The sequence below is a fragment of the Haliaeetus albicilla genome, chromosome 23 (assembly GCF_947461875.1).
Source record: "Haliaeetus albicilla chromosome 23, bHalAlb1.1, whole genome shotgun sequence".
NCBI lineage: Eukaryota > Metazoa > Chordata > Aves > Accipitriformes > Accipitridae > Haliaeetus > Haliaeetus albicilla.
This window is the reverse complement of record NC_091505.1, coordinates 16,173,872-16,197,747: the sequence shown is the minus strand read 5'-3', so window position 1 is coordinate 16,197,747 and position 23,876 is coordinate 16,173,872. Positions and strand designations below refer to the sequence as shown.

The following is a 23,876-nucleotide window of genomic DNA, read 5'->3' as shown; positions in this document are numbered from 1 at the left end:
TGGCCTGCACTTCCTTCACTATTTCCCCTTAAAAGGGAGACAAACTGAGACCAAACACCAGAATAATTTCCAGCTATTTCTACAAGCATATTTTGACTATATAACCACAAAATCCCCATAACTTTTGTTTTTATGTTTCAAAGAATGCAATTTCCCATATGCATTGAAATGAATATTTGCAACTACAGCAATGATGCAGGTTATTATTTAGCCCCTGAATATACATACAAAGTATCCTGGAGAACGTCTGCTTTGTCCAACACCTTAATCAGGAGCTGAATGTAACGAAAGCTCAACTTCATGTGAGTGAATATTCATAGGTTTGCACAACTGAAATTTTTATATTGTTAATAATCTTAGGAGCACTTACAGTATTTCTTTTCTTCCACAGGCATAATGGGAAGTTTCCCAGGAGAGTCCCTGAATGTAAAAATTGTGAACAATACACAGGATTTTATTTAGAGGATTTTCTGAACAGACAGTAATGTTACAGCCGGGGCCTGTGGTAATAGAGGCACACAAGGATGTCCCCAGTCTCAGTGTGGCTGTCACCTCCACAGCTCCTGTCTGCATCCCAGCATGGCCCAAGGGCAGGAGCTGGGTCACTTTGCCTGCAACTGAGGCTGCTGTGGTGTTGCTCTGACACTGCCAGAGGTGATGAAAACTCTCTAAATCTTGCAATGGGCTGGTGTAACTTGTGTAAGATGGGCAAACCTACTCACAGTGGTGTTTCCAGGGGTTTATAAATGGGGAGAGCCTTTCAACTGCAGGGAGCACTCTCCAAGCAAGAGTCACTGCCACAAATGAATCAAGGAAGCACAGAGAGATGGAGAGCGGGAGTTCCCTCCATCACAAATGGCCCTGTGACACCCCAATTTCCACTCACAGGGAGTGAAAAGCAAGCCAGGAGGAAGGAGTGGGGCTCCCAACTGACTTTGAGCTATGGTAAGAAAATGGAGGTGGGGGGACACACATGTTTATAGTATTTTGCCTAAATGTTGGTATTTCCTTGTAGTGCCAAAAATGTGCAAGGAAAGCTGGCAGAACCCACCCCTTTTCACTGGCATGCATCCTTGTGAAGGTGAGCTGTAGACTCACCCCAGTGCCATGTTGATGCTGGAAGACGGAGGATGAGGACAAAGCAGATGTGACCTGCAGACGGGAGTGGGAGGGCATTCAGCATCCTTCTTGCTGCTCTTAGCAACACCCTGGGGCAATCTCATTTCCACACAGCCCTGGCGGAGTCCCCAGGGCCAAGGAAGGAGCTGAGCCAGGCTCAGCCCAGGGGATATCACAGTCCCGTGGAAGGGTTCAGGTAGAACAGGCGGAGGGAGGGAGGATGTGTCAGGACACAGTGTCCTTTGAGTATGACAGCCCCATTGCCTCAAGCTTGTCCTTATTTTGCAGGCTGAGTTGTTTCCAATACCTCACCCAGGGTGCGTGGAAGCAAGATAGAGATTGCTCTTGCATAGTCAGTACTCTGCTAAAAGGCTGCGTGGCAAAGGCAGGTGCTATTATTAACCCCAGTGCCCCCATCCCTCCTACATCATGTGCATCTTCCAGTAGCTCTGCAGCACAAACCCTGCAGGCACTGGGGACAGATTACTGTGGTTTTGAAGCCCAGTCATAGGCCAGAAATATGTCCAAGAGGTCGCAATGAGGAGAACACACAAACATAGCTGCACAGAATTTGCTTTATATATATTGTTTGAGAAGGTTTAACAGGGGCATAATACATGGCCCTGCAGGCAGCGAGGTGTCGTTTCGATAAACGAACAAAGGACCTGGTGTCCCCATTCAGGAGTGTCTTGAAATGTCTTTTGCTACCAACTCTGTCACGCAAGGTCAGCGCATTAGTGGAGGAATGAGCTCTGCTGTCACCAGCAGCAGAGCTGCCCTCCAGGGAAAGACACACTCCCGAGCAGACCCTGGGACCAAGGGAAGCTCTCTGAAAGGCTCAGCCATTGCTTGCACTCATGTTCTGGGATGGTGAATCTCCCAGCAGAGGCTGAGCCAACCAGGCGCCCTTCACATCTGATGACACCATCACCACTTAACTCCTGCCCCATCAAACATTCCTGTACTTAAATAAGGAAAGGTTGTAACAAGGCTCCAATATTTGCATTCACTTCCAGGTAAAGTTGTAAAGGCTTATTGGTGAGAATTACACAACCCACACCCCAAAGCAGCCTTGCAAGTATTACTTTTTTACAAGTAAACCGGTGCTGTATCCATTCATTGCCAGCATTCATTGCATGTTGGTGTGCTCTGTGTTGAACAGCGATTGCCCATCGTGCACTGTAGTGTGTTTGTGTTTGATTTTGAACAAGAGATGAGAGCAGACATTACCCTAAACATTCACAAAGAAATGTCAGCACAGATGAGGCAGTACAGGGGGAGGGATGGAGGTGGGCTCGGCATAGATCATTTACGTCAATGAGGCATGAATAGCTATTCTGGTCACATCATTCTCAGCAATATTAGTTTAATAATGTGATGCAAATCTTCTCTTTAGCGGTAACCTGTAAATAAAACAAGCACTTCTTATTGGAAATATATTGGCTTGGGAAACCTGGCTGGTAGCTTGCAGTTTTAAGATTTGTTGTGGGACTTGCATTAAATAACCCTGTGGGAAGAGTTGTCCCTATTGCAAGTCCTGCCAAAGCTTGTTTTCAGAAAGTAACCCCCTTCACTGCTGGTGAGGGCAAGAGCCCAGCTGCCTGGGCACCTCGTAATTTCAGAAATACCTGAAACACCTTAGCACCAAGAACCACTGAGCAGCCTTGAATAGCTGATACTTATCCAGCCCAAGGTGAATTCTGTATTCCTTTCATGTATAGTGCAGCTGTACTGGTGATGGTATTCAAGGACTTTAAGGTGACAGGTGTGTTAGGTTAAAACAACAAATCTCTTAAAAGATGGTTTCTGAGGCCTTTGGTTTCTCTGTAAATTCCTGTCTGCCTTTGCTTTCTGCAGCTGCCTTTAATTCTGAACTGCTGCCTCAGCTTTGCTTTACAATCAGCTTTGGCACAGAACAGATGTGATACAGCTGCATTACAGACTATTGAACTTACTTATTCCTGGGTAAGTTACTCAAATTCTCTGCAGGTAACCTCCCACGGTTCCTCCTCAGCATGCTGCTTCCTGGGTGGGCTGCGTGGGGCTGGTTCTTGCATCTGAAGATAGCTTAATGTACACAATTTATTTTTGCTGTTTTGCTGGGGTAATGTCAGATACTTGCCCAGTCTCCTTGTCTGAAACACTGCTCACTTCACGTGTTGTATATTTTTTCTTGTCTGCAGGCTTTGGTGTCATGATTTCTCTTGCCACAATCATTGCATATGACTTCACATATGAGGCTTTTTTCCATTACCATATTTTTTGCCAATGTACCAACAAGGTTTCCTTTCCAGTTTGTTTATCTTCTCTTCTATACTTTTTCAGGTGTTGTATTGACTTTGTGAGGTGCTAACAGGCTTGTATTTTCAAGCTTTCCTTATACTTCTTGGAAAAATCAATTTTTTTGCCTGCTTCTCTTAGACTCTGCATCTGGACACAAACTTTCCCCGTAACGTATACCGTGGTAGATCTGGCCTGGCTTCTCATGTTGGTCTTCTCCCACCATTTATAGGAAATTTCTTAATAACTCAATGGCAGAGAAGGCAAAAAGCTGTCTGGTCTTAGCTGAGTGTACAGTTGTGTGTACCAGAATTAGCTGGATAACACCATTCCCTGTCTCCTCTGCGGGAGATCATGGCTGGATAACCAACAAGGCAACTATCAGAAGCAAAGTACTGTTGATGCTTAGACTGGTGGTTGTACAACCTGGGTAGCAGAGAATAAATTCTTCGGGGAAATCAATGATGAAAGAGCAAAGGAGCCACATCAGTGTTTCACTTGGTGTTAGAGGAAGTGGGTTGGCTTGTGGGATGAAAAACACTGGAACTGGGACCAAAAATTGAGTCAGGGGACACAAAAGTAGGCAGTTACTCGTTCTCTATTAAGAGCCTTCATTAAAAAAGCCAGTTCTGTCTGTGATATTTGCTGACATGGAAAATCTAAGCTGCCAGGTGTCATCTTAAAACTTCCTATTCCAGCTATCATTAAGGAAAAAAAATCTTGAACACACTAGGCTTATGTCTCAACTAGTGAGACATCTGAAAAAGGCACACGTAGTTAAGAACAACGCTTTGAATTTCTGTAATACCCGGGATAATTTTATCAGAGAGGGATTTATGTGGTGATGCATTACATTAGCCTAGTGCTGTGCAAGACATATGGAAATTAGTGATGGATTAGATTTCAGAAAGCTTATAAAAAGAGACTTGCAAGACCTTTAACCTTAAAATCGTTCATAGCTGAGCAATCCATTAAAATAAGTATTGAAGTAATCCTTGGCCTGTACAGTAGTAAGAAATATGCTAGTGATTAATGGGTTTTGGTTACTTTCTTAAAAGTTTAATACATATCTGTACAGAAAATATCTCTCATAATGGCAGCCACAAGACCTCACTCTGTTGTAAGTAAACTTAGATGTAGAGCTGTGAAAGTTGCACGTGTTTTTTGCTAAGAGCCCATAAACTTTGCTAAGAGCTGGATGCACTGCCAAGGCCCTTTGCAGCCTCCCCGGTGTCTGCACCGCAGCCTGACACAGACACGGTTGCTACCAGCAGCCTAAGATACCTTCTGCAAGGGAGACCACACCATTTGGGCGGTTTGCTTCATATTGTTGCAGCTCATGCACAAAGGTCGCGTGAATGCGCTTTGGCTTTGCTTGGAGATGCACGGTGCTGGCCAAGTCCCCAGGCAGTGGTGTCTCATGTGTGGCACACTCAGGGGTCCCCAGGTCTTGTGGTGCCAGCGCTGGTGTTTCACACTCATGCACATCCCCGGCTAGGTCAGGGCTTGGTTTTACCCGTACAGTGGTTTCCTCAGTGTCAGAGCAGATTATTCTGCCAAGGCAGCGATCTGACAGTCTTGTCTACACTGTTTTATGGAGCCTGGCTGCCTAGTGTCACCTAGCATAATTTTCAGGGCTGGAAATAGAAGCTTAATGGTGGAAGTGCAAATCAGATTTTCTTGTTGGACACTCATAGCACTGGCAGCGCGTGGGGCTTGCTGACTCCGCAGGGAACAAGATCACTGTAAAAAGATTCATCACCAGTGATGAGTGCTGGAATATATATGTCTGCACAGAAAAACATTGCCAATGGTCTGCATTTTGATCTGGTGGTGAGAGGCTTAACGCTGCAGAAAAGGAATTTATCTCGTAATGTAAAGAAAATTCACTTCCGCTGCAAACTTGCCTTATTCTCTGTGGCTCCTTTTGCTACCATTGTTAAATGCCAGGTACGAAGCAAGGCAGGCTGGCAGCATCATTTTTTATCAGCAGCGTTGGATGTACACTGGAGAACTGCAGCCTGTCGAGTGTCACGGGCAGGACTGTGGCCAGGCCAGCGTGGGCGTCCCTGGCCTCACGGGGCAGCCCTTGCTGCCATCCCACGCTGAGGGGCTCCTGCAAGCAGCTACAGCGTGAAAATGATCTGACAGTGTCACTGGCCTCCCCTAAAGGGAGAACAAGGAGGAGGTGGTAGCTATTCCCATTCAGGTCACAGCACCCAGCTGAGCTGTACCCATACCAGAGAAGAGCAGGTACATCTGTCTCCCCCTTTGCAGCTGGGCACAAAGCAGAGGTGTGCTGCACCAGGCTCTGTATCTGCACAGCTCCCGCAGAAGCAATGTCACCTGTGCAGTACCAGCCTGCCAGGGACCACAATCATGCAAGGGTTAGAGTTTATCCTTTGTGAGATGAGCTAGAAATTAATCCCTTTACAGTTTTGCTGGTAGAACAGTCTTCCATTTAACAAGCTCTAACAATAATTTCTGTTCTGATATGGGCCTTCAATTTGATGTACACTTGTACACTTGATGCATGCTTTCTGTTCTTTTTAAAATAATTCTCCAACTCATCCACCTGCTTCTGACATGTTACCTTAGTTTAAATAGGGATGTGCTGCTAATTCCAGTTGCTGCCTATTCAGCACAACACATTGTTTCATGGTATTTTCCATCACTACCACAAAAGCTATTTGTTTTATCATTGCAAGAATTGCATTAGCTCTGCTGACCAACAAAGGCCATTACCTTTGGCTGCAGCGGCTGATGGAACAAATGAGGAGACCATCAGTGTGCGTCACACAGCAACTCTGAGAGCTTGCTTTGCCTCCCACCTTTCTCTTCCAGATGTCAGGTGTTAGTGAAATGTGCCAGAATTTCAGAGTAGTAATCACATCAATTTGAGCAGAGAACAAGCTGTCATAATTCACTGTACTAATGAAAATTATGATGACACCACAACAGAAATCCTTGCCAACCTAATCATCTCGCACCACCATAGCACAAAGTTATTTAAAGACTAATGTTCTTAGTAGCATATACAAGCTTAGGAACAATTTCTGAAGGTGATTAAACACCAAAGCGAAGTGGAGTTGTATGGAGAATTTAGTTGTTGTTTGGTGAGCATGCATTCCTCTAAGCACCAGCATTATTCCTACTGTATTAGAGAAAACAAGTTCAATAAAGCATGATGGAAGAAAAGGTGGGGGAAAGTAATTTTTGGCCAGAGAAGTGCTGGGCATTCAGTGTTGCTGTCATGCAGCATTTCACCAGGAAAAGTGTAAATGGGGATGCATACTCAGTTTGCTACCACGGAATTTCCTCACTGTGGGTCATAAAGTTAAATTAATTGGGGAAAAAAAAGGATTAAAGAAACCTTCTGAGGAAGGAGGCGTGACTCAGACTTTCTGTGGTATATTAGTTTAGTACCTGTGCAAAGGGAAAAAGAAGGAATTTGTGCGTTCCCTCCATCCCTAACATATAGTCATCACCATGTGCAATAAATACATGTATTTACTTCATCACCTTTTGGGGGGAGTGTGTGGAGGAAAGAATCCACAAAGGTTTATCGGGGAAAAAAAAAACATGAATTCAAATTAGTTTTAGGGAGCTGTAAGAACTAGTTTGTGTGATTTGATCTACTTCAAACTCTATCCCCAGCGGTGACTCATGAAACAGAATGTCAAACTATAGTAAATCCAAGGAATAGATACAGCATTAAAAGACTGAAGGAAAGCCAAAATGAATGTGAAAGTGGGCAGTCAAAAGGAAAAAGAACAAACAGGGAGGCTGGTGGGAGGATGGAGGGGGAACAAAGGGAATCTGAGGCAAGGAGGTGAACTGGGAACGTGACTATGACGGATTCCACATAAATCTTCCCGTATTTCATTATATATTCTCTACTACCTTATTTGGAGGTATTGTTTCTCAAAAGAAATCTGAAAAAACTCTTTTGAAGGAGGAATGGGTGCCTCAGGCGAGCAAAGGGAGAAATGTGTTTGGATCAGTTCCTCCTTGGCTTGTAGACAAGGACAGGGGAATAATACTTGGGAAGTGTGGTAATTCGCAACTTGTGCTTGCCACTCAACTAAGCATCCAATTCCTATGCCTCTGTGATGTCCAGAAATACAATATCTCACATCAAATTCAAGGCACTGGTAGTACTTTTTCCAGAGGAAACATGGCCTGTGGTCTTGCAGAGGGCCTCTGACAACCCAGTGCCAGCAGCCTTGCAAGTTTGTACAAGTTCTTGGCTTGGTGCTACCCTGGGATGAACTCGCATATGCTGGGGAAAGGGAGCTGAGCAGCCACTACCATAATAACCTCAAAAGAGGAGATGATGACTGAATACTGAAAAGAAAAACCATGGAAATCCACAAATTCAGGCTGGGCTGCTGATGAGGAAAGGCTCTATGTCTTAGCAGCTCTCAGCATCCTGCTCTTGTTTGACTTTGCAGGCCACCATTCTCATTGCACATATACTCAGAGCTGCTTGCAGTCAGCCTATGTGTTCTGATTTCTGACGAAAATGAGACATTTGCAATCAGCCGAGCTTTGTCTCCCCATGCATATCCCTGGCCATCCTCTAATGAAGTATGACAGTATGGGTTTCCATCAGCTGAATTTCACTGGACTACAGGACTACTTGTCTATACAGCAAGGAAAACCTGCAAGCCCCGAAGGCACAGCTAGCTTGGTTAGGAGAATAACTCTGCAGATAGCTCAACCCTCTCAGCTCTGCAGATATTTCTGCAGATCCCTCACAAAAAGATGCTCCAACCGTCACTCTACAGCCACCTACCTTTGTTGCTGCTCCCTATATCCAGGCAACCTGTGCGTCATCAGCAGTGTAAGAGGGATTTCTGTGTTACCTAGAGCAATGAGAATTGCTGCTACTAGTTTGAAACATAAGCCAGATCCGTGCAGAGCCAGCACAGGTTGCTCTGTCCTGCATCCCCCAGTATACCCAGGTCCAGGGCAATGACAATGGCTCTTCTCAGAGTCATTCTCAGTCCAAGATATCTCACCAAGTGGGAGAAACAAATACAAAGGCAGCTTCAGTGGCTTCAGACCTGCTCAGCTGTGTGCCCTTTGAGCAGCTTGTGGATACTGGAGGACTGACTGCATGCACATGATAAGCTAAGCACCTGTATTTATAAGGCATGAGGGCTCTTTCTATTGCATAACATACTAAAGCATTTACTGTATATTTCTCCCTATTGATCTAGAATCACTTATTGCCTTTCTTGGGATTTTAAGCCTCTCATTCAGTTGAGGCAAAAAGAATATATCTTTCCAGTGCAAAAAGGCATTAAATTGTCAGTAAGGTTGTTTTGCTCATGCTAGAGTCTCCAAGAAATGCCTGTGCGTGCCTGGAGCCAGCACTCACAAGGCTGGTAAAGAAGCAGTGACGGCACGTAGCTGTGCTGCACTTTCTGTGTGTGAGCGTGAGCTCCAGCTTCTGGCCTGAAGTGCCATCTGTCTGATCTGAGACCCATTAGCCACAGGGAAAAACTTACCAACCTGTACAGAAATTTTTGGAAGACGAGTCAGTTAAGTATCAGCCCATCCACTGTCTGAATTGCTGAACTCTCTTACATGCTGGAAATCTCCCCTCTGGGAAAATCCTAGGATTTAACCAAGAAAGAGGTGAAGGATGTGTTTTGATTTTAAAGAGGACAAGAAGGAAATGTAAATTGGAGAACTCTTTCAGAAGAGCATCGGATATATGATGGTGCTTTTCAAGCCCTGTCTTGCATCTTAAATGTAGCTTGCAAGGTTAACAAAATCCACAGACGGCCACACTGGGAATGCTGAATCATTACATTTTACAGAGTCCTTCGCACTATGAAATCTGGATGGTTCCCAAGAGTAAGCAATCTGGAAATAAAAATGTGTCTTATCAATAAAATGAAATGGCTTGAAGAAATCTGAGTTTAGTGCTCTGTAAGTCCTAATTGGCTTTGCAAGTATCAGAGGTGACCTTGCCCTTCACAGCTTAGCTATTACAGCGGTGTGCAGGGTTATTGCAAGATAACAACAGCACAGTGGTGATCCTGGTGCTCTTGACAGCCCAAAAGACACCGACCACAGGAGAAATCAGCAGTGAGAAGGGCCGGCAAGAATGGCAGAATGTCCCAGTGGCACCTGATGAGCTGAGGTTTTCATGCCCTGCTTGGGTTAGAAGGCTACATCAGACATTGGCTTATACCTATTTGCAGCCTTACATGCCAGCTGCTTATTTTTTTTCAAAGACATGAGATACAGACATACAAATCGCTAACACGGGTGAGCTAATAAAAAGGCAAGTATAAGTATTCAAACAGCATGAGCTATTTAAATAGGGAAGTTAAACAAAATCCATCCCAACTGGCTTTCAACTCTTAGCCCCATGATCTAAAAATCAATTGATTTTACTTGCAGAATGCTAAAACCTCCAGAGGAAACACTCCTCTCTTCTCAGCAGTATGTGTGGACAGAATAAACTTCAGGGGTTTTACAGTGGTTAGCCAACAGAGACAGCCCAGCAGAGCCCCTTCCACAAGTGCTCTTGTCCCCTCTAGCATACAGACCTGCCCTTTCAGCAGTACCGTAAGAAAATAAGGGAAATTTGCAGAGCGAAATGTATAGTGAGTCCTCACAGAGAGAACTGGAAACACAGTAGGCTTTAACACACTGCTTGGCTTCAAAGAGTCAGGTTTGAGTGAGATTTCCAGCAATGCCCAGAAGTATACCCAAAGATACGTTTTGAACCACTCTGCCACAAGATCAGCAGAAGCTCCCAGAAGGTTTCCCTTCCCTTACCACGTGGATTTGAGCTGACAAGAGAGGTTTGCCTGCCTAAGAACACACAGCCCTGCCACGCTTTCACTGCCATTGTTAAAAATCTGCATATTTCATTACCTGCGTTTTGTAACCTGGCACTGAAAACTCACTTTGAGCTAAAATGCGACATTTCTGCCTTGTAATGAGAAAATTGCACCCTTGTCCACTTAAAAATTCTAATAATACAAATCCAAAATGAGCTTTGCATATTTAAACACTTTTAAATAAAACACTTGATGTTGGTGAGGAGTGAATGATGACAATTCAGGAGGGGAGCAGGAGAGAACAGTTTTGCTGTTCGCGCTCTCCAGTGCTGTAGGAAAAGCAGTTGGGATGTTGAGTGCTGATGACCTGTCCCAGAGCCGCAGGCAGCCCTGAAACCTGGGAGACCTGAATAATTATTATTTTTCTATCCATATGAACTCTGTGTTTGAGCTACTGCTGTGACTAGCCGCAGCAGGCATTGCTTTGCAGCGAGGGTGGGTGTGATGGGCTATCTGCCAACATCCATCCCAACACAGCTACCAGACCCTGCCATGTGCTGATACTGGGGTTTCTAGAGCTGGAAGCACAAACCAAGGGCTAGATGGACCCATAAAAGTGTCGCATCTAGTGGCACCTAGTAGGATTTCCTAAAAGGCATGAAAAGATGGAGACTTCATTGCCACAGGCAGGTGTCCCCAGAGCCACTGCAAAGCTCAACCGACCTTGGGGTCACATATTGCTCCCATGGCTGTGAAACCAGAGCCTTCAATCAAGCGGTTTGCACAGGGGCTCCACAACTTCTGCAGGAAGGTGATCGGTGCCAGCCTCATGGCTTTTATGTGATTTGACAACACAGTGACCATAGCTATCAGGTTTGCTAAGCCTTGGGAGCACGGAATTTTCAGCAAAAGGATGGAGATCTCTTTTATTTGAAGTCTCCCCTTTGCCCCCCCCCCCCAAAATAATTCACATTTCTATAGCTCTAGCAATAAATCCATAGACCTCCAAGGGCAAAAATGGTTAACTAGTGACAAACAGTGGTGCCTGAGGTGATATGCTACTGTATAATCTTACGATGGCATGGTAAATAACTAGTGTCATTTTCTTGTAATGTACTTATTACTTTATCAGGATAAACATTAGAGAATACATCACATTTCTTTATGTTTTTCACTTCCTATTAAACTCCTGACTGCTTCAGTGAGCCCTCTGTACACAGCGTGACTGTGGACTGGTGATCTGTAACTTTCTGCAGTATGATATTATCATTTCTCAAGTCCTGTTCAACTCCAGCTGTAACTTTTCATGGACAAAGATGGATGCCACAAGCAGAACCCAGGCACAGGCAAAATCTGTCTCAATTTATCCTGGACAGAAAAAGTAACTGAGGGTACCTTGCTGAAAGCAAAATATACTGCTTGAATGAATTTACAATAAGTAATAAAATACAGCAGGGAGAGACCATTTACTGTAGGGGAAGAAGGTAATATATGATGTCAGTAATTCACTTTAAAATGATGCTATTAAGCAAGTATAAAGGCTATTATCACCTTTTTTAGGCATTAAAGTTATATTTATAAGCCAGTTGGTGTGTGACACCTACCGATATAAAAGAGACACTTTTAATTTCTTCCAGAAAAAGCTATATATGTTTTATGCCACTTCCAGGACTGGCAGCTCCTACAGCAATAGCGGAGGACGAAGGCAGGCCAGTGGCTGTCATGAAGGCAAAGTCCACTATCCTCAGGACCAGGTTATAGACATCAAAAAGCCAAATGTCTTACCTAATCCATCGAGGAACTGCTGAGGCCAGACCAGGAGTTAAATCAGTTCTTCTGGCATTAGTCCCCAGCGATGCACAGACTCACCTGCATCCCAGCACTGCAGAAACTGAACTAGAAACACCTGCACAGACACTTGCAAGCCAGCGCTTGCTAGCCAACAGCATCGTACTACAAAACCAGATTATTTTAGCATAGATTCAAAAGGGAATACATAATGGAGCATCTGTAGATGTTTTGTGGACATTGGCTTTTTGCAATTTTGTGCTGGTTTTGGAGGAGCCACTTGGGTTGACTTTTGGCTCCTCAACCCGCAATCACAGTCCAGCTCCCTCTGTGCTCTGTTTGCCCTGAGCAGCCCCTAGTCCTGGAGGTGCCCAAACAGGCCACTTGGACCCCTATTCCCCACATTTCTGCCTCAGATTTCTGGCTTCTTTTTTTTGAATGTGTGTGCTGGGAATTATACGGAATATCCTTGCACAACACCAGTAACACTTCCCTGTCGCTACAATGAACACGTTACCCACCGCAGTTGAATAAGCCAGTGATTTTGCCAGCTCTTCTGATACTCAGTATGGTCTGTGGAGCTGCAGCTCCCGGAGGCAGGTGATTACAGGGGGATCTCAGCGTCTTCTTTGCTTCCCTGAAAGGCTCAGAATAAAGCCTGAATATGTGCACTCTGAAGACTTAAATCCTAGAAGGAAAAAAAAAAAAACCCACCACCAGCTATATTACTTTCTAAATCTCATGATTTGTAAGTCAGTATCATGATTTCAGGGCATTTGGGCTTGGCAAGCAGTCTCAGAGCAGAATCCCCACCCCCCAAACCCCAGACAGGGAGATTTTCCAACATAGGCTTGACCCTTCTGTCTCTGCACAAGCAAATGCCAATGTGTTTCAGTGACCTGCTGACTGCCGGATTATATTTTGCAGTAACTGCCCTCTAAAGCAACGATCCCTTAGTGTAGGAGGGTTTAAGACTGGCTGTGCCGGTGCTGCAGGAACAGCCTGTGGTCTCTGGCAGAAGGGATGCAGAGTTCAGTGCCAGGAAAGTCACTGGGAAGAAAGCAGCAACCTCAGTCCCTGTGGATCCTTCAGGTTTTTCTGGCTCCGTGGCTTAACTTCCAGGAAGATGCCTTGGTGAATAAAATCCCCCAAAACATAAATGACCTGGAGGCAGCACTCATCCCACTTACTGTTTATCATCCTAGTGCTCCTTTCCAGATGCATGCATTTTAAATAGCTCTTTCAAACAATAGCCAGGCTAATTAGAGTTCATTCTGCATGGGGTTTTCCAAGCCACAGCTGAATCGCAGCAGTGCAGCCAGCACATAAGAGGGACACCCAGCACAAGTCTCCTGCTCCACCTTAGCTCTAGCTCTTGTCAATATTTTACATTAGAGAGGGCTGAGCAGCATGACCTCTCGGATGCAGCTCCATGCTCTGCTACAGTGCAGATCCACCCTAGCAACATCCAAATCAGCAATGTCACTGATAAAAACCCAACCCAACCAAACCAGACTGTATCTCCATGACATAGGTGGCCAGTGGGGATGCACCATCCTCACTCCACAGGGTGTCCTGTCCCATGGGTTGCACCGTGCCCAGTGCAGCTGCAGTGGGATCAGATCAGCTGGGGAAGGCGTCAGGAGAGGGAAAGGAAAGCTTTAACCAAAGATCCCCTGAATCCCTTGATGAAATGACAGCTGGCTCAGTGGTTCCTGTGTTTAAACCAGTAGCTCCTTTTCCCATCAAGAAGTGGGACTCTGGCTGTAGAGGGCAGAGAGGACCTTTACTCTCCAGGCAAGGCATTCCTGTTAATCACAGTTTCTATAATTACTTTATAAATATTGCTTTTACAGTTAAACTCCCCCCATCAAAGCAGAAGCATACTTACTAGATTATTTAGAAAAGCCCATAATTACCAGGCTTTAATTTATTAACAAGATGGGCAATTTAAGCACTATCTTTGGAGATAATGAAATTGTGCTAACTCTGAGACTGAGAAAGAGAACATGAACACCATGGAAACTGTCACCAGCAAAAGTCATAATACTGCAGAAATGTAGTTTGCCCAGCTGTTGAAAACACCCAGCACATTCTCTCTCTTAACATGGAAACCGGACAAATATTACTCAGGCTGCACGTGATGCTGACAGAGAACGAAAGACCAGTTTGTGGGTTGCAAAGGTGGTTTCCTTCGGTTGCTGCACCAGCTGTGCACAGGTCTGTGGCACAGACTTCCCGGGGCGTCCTGAGAGAGGCGAGGCAGGATGCATTCACTGGGAACCCTGGACCGTGTTGAAGGTAACTGCTCTCTCCAGGCACTTTCTAGAAGTATGTTCACTTCTCCAGGGGCCTATTAGAAAAATGGTGAAAAAATTAAAAAAATTAAACTGTTGCTTTTGCCTTTCCTTCCAGTATAAGGCCGTTCACTAGCAATGATGCACACTGGGGTGCTGGGCCCTTTCTGTATAGCCCCAAGAACAGCAAGCACCCCATCTCTGCTCCCCATAATGAGTGTTTCTTTTCCAACAAGTGAGAGACCTCAGGGGCTGCATGTGAGGGACGGGACCAGCCTGCAGGAAATCCCTCTGTTCAGCAGCCCTGGGAACCCGGCCGAGCCTGCGACAGAGACAAATGCCAGCTGCCATCAGCAGTGACCCTTCCCTGGCAGAAAAGCTGTTGCTAGTCGAGTAAGCAGAGGGATGAAGTAGGTATATTTAGCTCTAGGGGCCCGGCAGCAAGATGTCAAGGGATGCTTCGAGACAGACAGAGGTTTCGGAGGATGCTGGAACCCCGCAGCACTGGTGCTGGGGCAGCGTCAACTTGCAGGGCACAGGGAGATGTACTGCCCCATAACACAGCCCAACGCTTGGAAAAGGCAGCACAAGACATGAGGAAAGTCTTATTTTCTGGTGACAGAAATACTTCTGCCTCTTTGCTCAGGAGCAGAAATGCTGCCCTGTAATTATTCCTGATCCGGAGCACTAGACAGCAGATACGTGCAAATCGGGCTTCGTGCCATTAGATACTTTAATGAGGAGGTCAGTGTATTTTGCATTGAGGGATTTGGGATTTGTACATTAACTGGAGTGGCATGTGTTAGAAGGACATGTGAATTAATGACACTATTTATAACCCATCTCATTATCACACACAGCTTGATGCCTCAGACAGCCACTAATTCTCTTAACAAATTTCTATTGCTGGAAATAAAACTGCTTTGCTTCAGCTGTGATCTGTTAGAAGAATGTTGTTGTTATTGTTTGTTTTTTAATGTAAAAAGCTCTTTTCAAAGAAAGGCTTCATGATTGCATGATGTAACTCCCCTGAGTCCAAGTCTCAGATACAAAAATATTCATGTTGAGTCTGATAAATGAACAATGAACAAATTACATGCTTGATTACCCTGCTTTGCCTTACTTTTGATCTCTAATATTAGATTGCTATAATTGTTTTTCAGCTCCTTGTGCACATATTACCAATGTGTATGTTGCTATAGAAATGTAAAATCCAACATATTGTCCCTTAGATTTTAAAAGAAATATGCCCCTCCTTTTATTTCTGTCCTATTCTTTGACACAAAAATAAGAAAACATAGTCTGACAAATATTAAAGCCTCGGATATGATCCCAGCCTTTTCCCTTAAGAGGTTGTAGCATGGCACTGGCTTTTCTGACCCTTTCAGCTGAAAGAGGAAACTGAGGCCTTATCCTGCTTATATAGAAAAAAAGCAAAAAGGCACTTTTTTGTTCTATATGTCTAAATCTACATTTATAAGGGTTTTAAGGACTTACAAGCATAAGGAAGAGTTATAAGAAAACCAGACCATTTTCCTAAACACAGACATCCAACAGCAAAATCCGTTCTTTCTCCTGTCTCCTGCCAAGAGAAATCACTATTTGCAAAGTTGGCTGCCTGGGGGCAACGTCTCTGACCTGTCTTCAGTTTCCTCCTCCCATATGTGGACGTGATGACTTTCTAGGCAAAGAATAGCAAGTGTCTGTGCATCTGCTATGGGCTAACTGATGCTCGCCTACAAACCAGGGGGATTTTTGCTCCTCCTGTATGCTTTGAGCTGGAACTGGGAGCACTTGGAGGACCCTGGTGTCAGTACAGAAAAAATGTCACTTCTCCATGTCTCCTTCAATAAGCCCCTCAGGGCTGTGCAGAAAGGAAGCTCACACTTGAGGTGGAGGCACAATGTCTTCATCTGCCCCTAACTGAATCAGAAAAGACAGGAGAGACCATGGCATGGTGGAGAAAGAGCAGGGCTGAGGGTGGAGAAAGCTTCTGCTCGGCAATGAGCTATGCTTTTTCTGCTCCTGAGAAAATAAACACTGGGAATCAATTAGCTCTGAATATAAGTGAAAATAATGTGACTTATCAGGCACCAAAATTGTTTTAGTGATGGGAACGGAAATTAATTCATTATGACTGACCATGATGCTAATAAAGATCCATTTCCAGAGGTCTGGAGGAGTGGAAAGGGCTATAACCACAGCAGCGCTCTCCACTCTTTTTTTTTTTCCAATGGGATGAAAGCAGAGCTGCTTGCTCTCTGCGACTGCTAAGGTGGAGCAGAAAAGGAGACCAGGAGGATGGACCCCAACACCACCCCATGCCAGGGTGGTGCCAGGTTACCAGTGACAGGGCCTGGGCTCCGCCAGTCCCTCTGTGCTCCCCAGTCTGCTCAGAGCCAGGCTCAATCCAAACAGGAGCACAGGAGAGAGCTCCTGCCTTGTGGGTGGGGAAACCTTTTTTGGAAGGTATTTTCAGAAGCCTCTTTAAGCAGCCTCTGCATGCAGGTGCTGTGCTTAATTATAGCCTCCATCAGCTGGTAAATCTACTGCCTCACAGCTAATTCTCCATCCCTGCTGCACCACAGGTAATCATCTCAGCACAAAGCCCTGCCCCGAAACCAGTACTGCTCGGTTACATCTCAGAAGCATAATTTCCTTTACACAGACCTCCTTCCAGACTACTCAGGGGCTTATCAAGCAGAGGGATAAGCACATTATACATTGGGAGGGGGTAGGAGTTGATCTACATCTCTTCCCTTGCCATGAGACTACCCGGAGGGAGCATGGAGGAGGAGGATTTAACTATGCATGATGTCTTAAGGCTAAAATGTCACGGACAAAGAGGACCCCACTCAAAACTGGTCAAAGGATGGCCTTTTACTGGTCAAAGGGCTTTCACAGAATTTTGCTCCCAGTGAGCTGTTCCAGACATCTTCCCCCACAATGATCCATTGCTGTGAGCTAATCTGTCATGTTAATTTAATGCAGCAGAATGCGAATACATTGCACTTCACTCTTGGTAAAAACAAGTGTTTACTGGTGACTGTTGCATGGAGGGAAGCCTTTTAGGAGCATTTACCCTTCCTGCTCCCCATCCAGGCTAGCTGGGCAGTTTTCTTGCAGATGACTCAGTGTGCAGTCGTGTGACTGTCTCCAGGAGTGTGGCTGTAACCAAGTATGTGATGACACCACAGGGTTTGCTGCCTCTGACTACAGAAGAGCCATTTGTGCTTTTCTCAGGCCCCTGTGTGGCACAGGCTGATGCCTTTCACAGGGTGGCCTATCTAATCTGACTGGAGCAAGTCAGAGTCCTGCTCTTACTCCTTGTCAGAGGAGCTCTCTCTCCCTTCTGCCACACTGGGAGCCCAGCCGCACTGGCTAACCTGCCTACCAGGTTGCAGAGTAAAATAATGTTGTCTTCTTATCTTGTTACCAGAAGTACCATAATGTGTACGCCATCACCCCTGCTAAGTCCTCCAAGGGTATGGAGCAGGTGATGGCTGGCATTAAAGCCATTAGAAACTGTCTTCTGCACAGAGCTACCTTGATATTTTGGAAGTATTACCTCTCTTCAATGAGCTGAGTCACAGCTTCTTTCATCCAGATGCGTGTACATGCCTGATACCATTTGAAACTCCTTTTTTCCATCTTTTTTTCCACCTCCACCAAAGTCCATTGCCCAGCTTCACGGCTTTCTCTCCTTTGGTTTTCTTCGTGGTGCAGTTTCCTGCTAAACACACACTAAAGAGATCAGGTCTGCCTGGGTACTTTGAAGCCCTCCAAAAGACAGACTTCTCACCCTTTTTGAAGCAATAATTACCAGTAGAGACGCTAATCAGTGTACTGCTATCTCCAAGAGAGCAGAGATATACTGAAGAAGAGTGGTAATGTTACATGATATAAAGGGCAGGTTTGTTAACAATAATTAAAGCACAAGCAAATACATAACAATATACCTAGCAGTCTGACTTCAGTGTATTAGCCAAGTAAAGCAAAGCGATTCTTGAAGGCAAAACCTCTCCCATTTTCCTCCAAATCAGGGGTCAAAATTCCACTGCTGCAACTAAATGTAATGCCACTGAAGCTGGAACATTTGTCACTTGGATCTAATTTAACCTTGATTAGCTGCTCTGACCCCCAACCCCCCCAAACACATAAAGATGAAATCTCACCCCAAAGGCTGTCTGCAAGCAAGTGCCAGGGTCTGGAAAGCTGCATTTCTCCCCTGACCTCTGTAAGGTAACTAAGAAGTTACTTTTAAAATGAAGCCTTAAAGCCAGGCTTGTCCATCCCGGGTGCTGTATCTGCTCCAGGCACATGCTGCAACCCGAGCTGCTGAACTTGGGGCCTGAAGGGATTTCCCTTGGCTCTGGGTGGCCCAAAAGTAGGGGGGGGGGGTGTCAACTTGCCTTCCAGGCACTGCCAGATTACATCTACCCAGCACAACACAGGGGTGTGAGGCACCCACCACCCACAAAGGCGATGCTGTAATCAAAACCTGTCACCCCAAATAAGCCCAGCACCGAGAGGGGACCAGATGATCTCAGGGACCGCATGAGTGCAAAGGAGCATCGGGAAAACATTCTCCTTTCTGTTACAGCTCTTGTTTCTCCTTAATGTAATTTCTGTCTAAAGAAGCTTTTGCCATGCCATATCACTGCGCCTAAATACGTTGGTTTAAATGCAAACAGGGAAAAGAAGAAGAGAGTGAAATACCCACTTGGATGGATATTTTCAGAGATTGAGAAATTGCCAAGCTGGAGGGGACCGCTGTGATTATCCCTCCTGACACAGTGCCTTGGCTGGCTGCAGCGCTGCCCCGTGTTAACTCCTGCCGCGAGTGCAATCACTGTGGGAAGAGCATAGATTTCAGAGAGAAAAATCTAGTTGTGTTTGGGAAAACTTCCTGTAATAATGACTTGACCACAACTCTTCTGCAAATTGTTCCCAGAGTTAATTTTCCTCAGTCTAGAAAAAGCACTGCTTTTTTTCTTCCAGTTTGAACTAGCTTCCGTTTCCACTGAATCTTATTATACTTGGTCTACTACATTGCAGCACTTACCGTTACCAAATTGCCGTCATTCACGAAGGCAAGTAAAGATAGTCTTGGCAGTGTAGTCCAGCCAGACTTAATTGTACTAAGGCAAATCACTCATTTTCAGTTCTTAGAAACATATCTTTCCTCTTTCCTCATCAGGAGAAGGTCAAATACAGATTTCTCCTGTGCCAAATGCAACACTTTTTGAGTTAGGAGATTGTCATCTATAATTACGAAATATTTCAAGGATGTTTTAGCACTGACAGCCTGAGACCTCCGTATGTCAGTCATATTGAAGTCCCTTGCAATAACTCGGCTTTCCTCCCCACAGATTACCAGATACTGCGTGAGGAGCCCATCACCCTGCTCCTCGGTGGGACGAGGTGGCCTGCAGCAGTGGTCAGTGTCCAGTTTCTGGACCATCTACCAGCACACGTGTCCCCAAGCAGCCACGGTTGTTTGCTTCTGCACTGTCAGATGATATCTTGCCATCCCTGGCAAGACTTGCCTGCTCATCCTTGCTGTTTTCAAGATAAACAGATTATAGTCTAAGAGGTTAATCAGAGGCAAGTGACATCTTGATATATGCTATCTCTATCTTTATGCATTTATAACAGTGAAGGAATCACCTCGAGTTTGGAAAAATATTCTTTATTAATTGTGACAGAAAAATTAGCCGTGGAAAATATTTCTGCAGATTTAATGATCGTTGTATTGAGATGCTTATGAAAACACTTTCAAACCATCACCAAAATACTTGGCACCTATTTTTCATTAATAGTATTTGGTTTCTTGTAAATAAAAAATATCCTAGAATTTGAGTAACAAAAATTTTTCTAGAACCTTAAGCAAAAAGTATCATGAATATTGCTGAATGTTTCATCAGTGAAGCTTAACTCTTCCTAGGAAGCTACCAAGTGTGTAAAAATACAGGTAGAAACTGGAAGCAACTGAATTTGCTGGCAAAGTGTCCCAGGGTTACCTGAGAAAGAGGCAAATCCTGCACAGATAAAGATGTTGCCTAAAAATAATGGCTCCTGATGCAGCTCAGTGACCACGGGTGCCTGTCCTCCACAGCATGGGCAGTGCATGCAGGTGGGTTTTTGCTCTCCTACACTTGCCCTGCCACCACCCTGGGGAAAGATGGGGAAAACATTAATAAAATATAAGGTGGAATAACTGTACCTGACTAATGCTACATATTAAGGAAAGCCAATAAGCAGTGCTTAGGCTCTCCTTTCCTCTGACTTAAACTGAGATTTTCTAATTCATGCATGAGGCTGCAGTGGAGGGTTGAACAGATAATTACCTCTCTCTATTTCCTACTCTTCCTCTGCATTATAAGCATATTTAAAGGGCACTTAGAAAAAGCAGTCGCAACCTAAATTAAAATGTAATATGAAAAGAAAATGTTTGGTAGGCTGAATGGGCAAGTGATGTAGCAGGTATTACACACCGGAGAAAACGTGGCCTTTTCCTCCCCTGAGATTTGCTTCTGTGCTTGCTTGTTTTTATAGTTTCATAGCTTTTCTCCGTTGCTCTGGCAGGAGCGGTGCTGGAGGCACGGTGGGGTTATTGCACGCGGTGCAGGGGAGCTGCCACCTTCCCACCCGTGCGCAGGAGGCGGCAGCCCACGGCCGGTGACCCAGCGCCTCCCCACTGCCCCGGGACTCGGGGCTGACCCCCCCCAGCCCCACCAAGCAACCTGTGCCTTTCCCCCAGCACCCGCTTCGGAGCGTCTCCCTGGCAGGAGGAAAATGTCTGATCTCTTATTCCTCAGCTCAGAATTTCTCAGTCTCGGTGGATGATCAAATACCACAAGTCATCTGCAGAACAGCTGAGGAAAAGAAAATACAAACCCGCACCGACACATCCTACGCAAGCACCGAAAAAAGGGCAATGGGGAAGCAACCGCAAGCCCTCGAGACCAGCACAACTTTGGTTCGGTTATAAATGAAACCTATTTATCGTTGCAACATTAGAAACAACAAGCTAAATGCAAACCACGGACGATGGGAGAAGCTAAATCGGTAGGTGGGAGCTGACAGGTCACTGGAAAACTGCCACGTAAATAAATATGTGTTATTTCCCCAAGAGGGGCCAAAGCCAGCATGAAACACCCCAACTAGTGTGAAACTGGCTTTAATAATTAAGCCTGCAAAAAGTGAGGATTAAAAATTTATTCTGAACTAAATGAAGCTATTAGCAGAACAGTTTTCCCCCATTATACATTTATGATATATAACACACTAATACAGAAGCCATCTTTTGAGAACACTAAAACCCATTGCTCAGCCCCCATGAGTGCCTTGGAGCTGCGCTCACTCTCACACCTTTGCTGCTCGCTGCCTGGACTCTCCTTTAACACTGGAGGAGCACTGAAAACACTTCATTTTGTTAATTCTTTAAAGTATAACAACCTCACATTTAAAAATTAAAACTAATTTTGACTCCCTTGCTGGAGCATTGTAAGAAAATGTTGGAAGGGGATGTTTCAGGGATTTCAAAATTTTTTTTCTGCCCTTTTTCATAGAATTTCCAAAGCATAGAATTCCTTGAAAACATCTGTTATATAATATTCCATTATAAATTATGAAATATTTAGCATAACCTGGGGTTATGCTAAAAAAAATCATGCAGTGAATAACCTGTCAATCATTCCTCTTAAAGAAATTCAGAAAGAACTGGGCATCTGTATGGCTGAGGAGACAATACAGAGTTCTAGTAACAAGTAAATAAAAGAGGAAAACAGAATTATTCATGTTCTAATAAATCCAGATGCCCTACGATGTGCTCAATTAGTGTTAACAGGACGCTGCTGGTCAGCAAGGGCTGTATCGGAGCTGGGGAGTTCTAATCCTCCTGTGGTCACCCAAGGGCTTGGCTTCTTCACCCCTGGGACAACCCGATGCCCCTCTTAGCAGGGTGCTTGCCCCTCTTTGCACAACAGGTCGTGGCTCACTGGGCCACTCCTGGTCCCAGTACACCTCAACTTACCAAGTCACAGCGATCACAATGAGATCAGGCCCACATTTAAGGTCCGTGGTAGAATCGTTGAGGAACAACCAGCACCAAATGGAGCCCCCAGGTTTTAAATACAGTGAGAGATTGAATTTCTGGCTGTGCACATGGGCTGTGAATGGCTTGCTGCATGCCCCCACACCTCCAGTTCCTCTGCAGTCCTCAGTATTTTGGGTGTGATGCTGTGGCCATCTGGACCAGGTAGATTTTTGTCTTTCTCCCTTTTCTGACAAGTTCTAATAACTGCACTCCCGGCTTTATTTAACACTGTGGATAGTTCTACTGAAGGCAAAAGTAGCTTTAAGTTTAAAAATGTTAAAAAAAGAAGACATAGTTTTTATGCTTTCCTCTGCTTAAGGTTCTTGCCAGTACATATAAATTCAGGACAGAATCTGCTCCCCTATAAAAGTTTGATGGTGTTCTCGGCTGGAAGGCTGACAAGACATTGAATTCCAAATTCAGGAAATGTTCAACTCTATGATGTGTTTATAATTAAATTTATTTCCCTTGAATGCAACTAAGCATCTCCCCGGCTTATTGTGTGAGGCAGCTGCATGTTAAGGATTATGCCTGTGGAATCAAATTGATGACATGATTTAGGACCTATCTGGAAAGATTAATTGAATTAAATAAAACTTACACAATTTGCCTTAATACTCTGAGGGGAGCCTGACCGACTTCACACCTTTGCTTTGCTCTAGAAATCTTATTAAATGAGAGAGAGTGGGAGGAAGAATGATTGTTTTATATACTTAATTAGGAGCTTTAAATGTTCAATAAATTAATACTCTTTGGAGGTAAAATCAGAAATATTTATTGTCTCATCTCTTGTTTTGTCTAGTTCACTATTTTTTTTGCTTCTTTATAAATCAGTAGGGTGGCTGCAGACCTCGTGGTGGGGCTTTCAGGTCCCCACAACATAAATGACCAGATCCTTGCTGCAATGCCTGTACCATGCACAGGCAAAAAAGCAAAATAAATTAGCTTTGCATTTCTGGGAATTTTGCACTGCTCTACATAGCAAATCCAATAGATTTGCCTTGACAATGAAAGACAAGATGCAAGCCCTGCCCTGGACTCAAAGAGGATGAAGGCAAGTAAAGCATCATTCCCAGCAGCTTTCCCCATGTGGGTGCAGTACCTGGTCCATGGATGGAGCTAGAGTTCTGAGCTGCTGATACAACACTCGCACACATCACACTGCCATTTCCCACATTACCATTTTGTCTTCAAGCTCAAAATTGCAGAGACAAATAATAAATTTAATTTAAAATACGACAAAGGTTTTCTCTCAGTAACACCAAAGGGGCTTCCCTTGCAATGTGTATTATCCATTAGTTCTTACAGAGCTTTTCCAAAGGATCTTGATGTTTTGTAGGACGATACGGAGGCTCACAGCTGGCCCCTACTGCATCCCACCTTTACACACCAGGTACACTTTGGCTCCTGCTGACTATAAAAGTGGGGTAACAGCCTGGTGGAGTTAGGACACCCTCAGGCCACCAAGTCTGCACTTGGGTTCCT

At 44.7% G+C, this 23,876-nt stretch overlaps 1 long non-coding RNA gene across 1 annotated transcript; it reads left to right on the top strand.

Annotated features, from left to right (window-relative positions):
* The first annotated feature begins 434 nt into the window (after positions 1-434).
* On the top strand, positions 435-4,549 carry LOC138690735 (uncharacterized). Its single transcript, XR_011329506.1, has 2 exons — positions 435-945; positions 2,977-4,549. It is a non-coding gene; the product is annotated as an uncharacterized lncRNA (long non-coding RNA).
* The last annotated feature ends 19,327 nt before the right edge of the window (positions 4,550-23,876 follow it).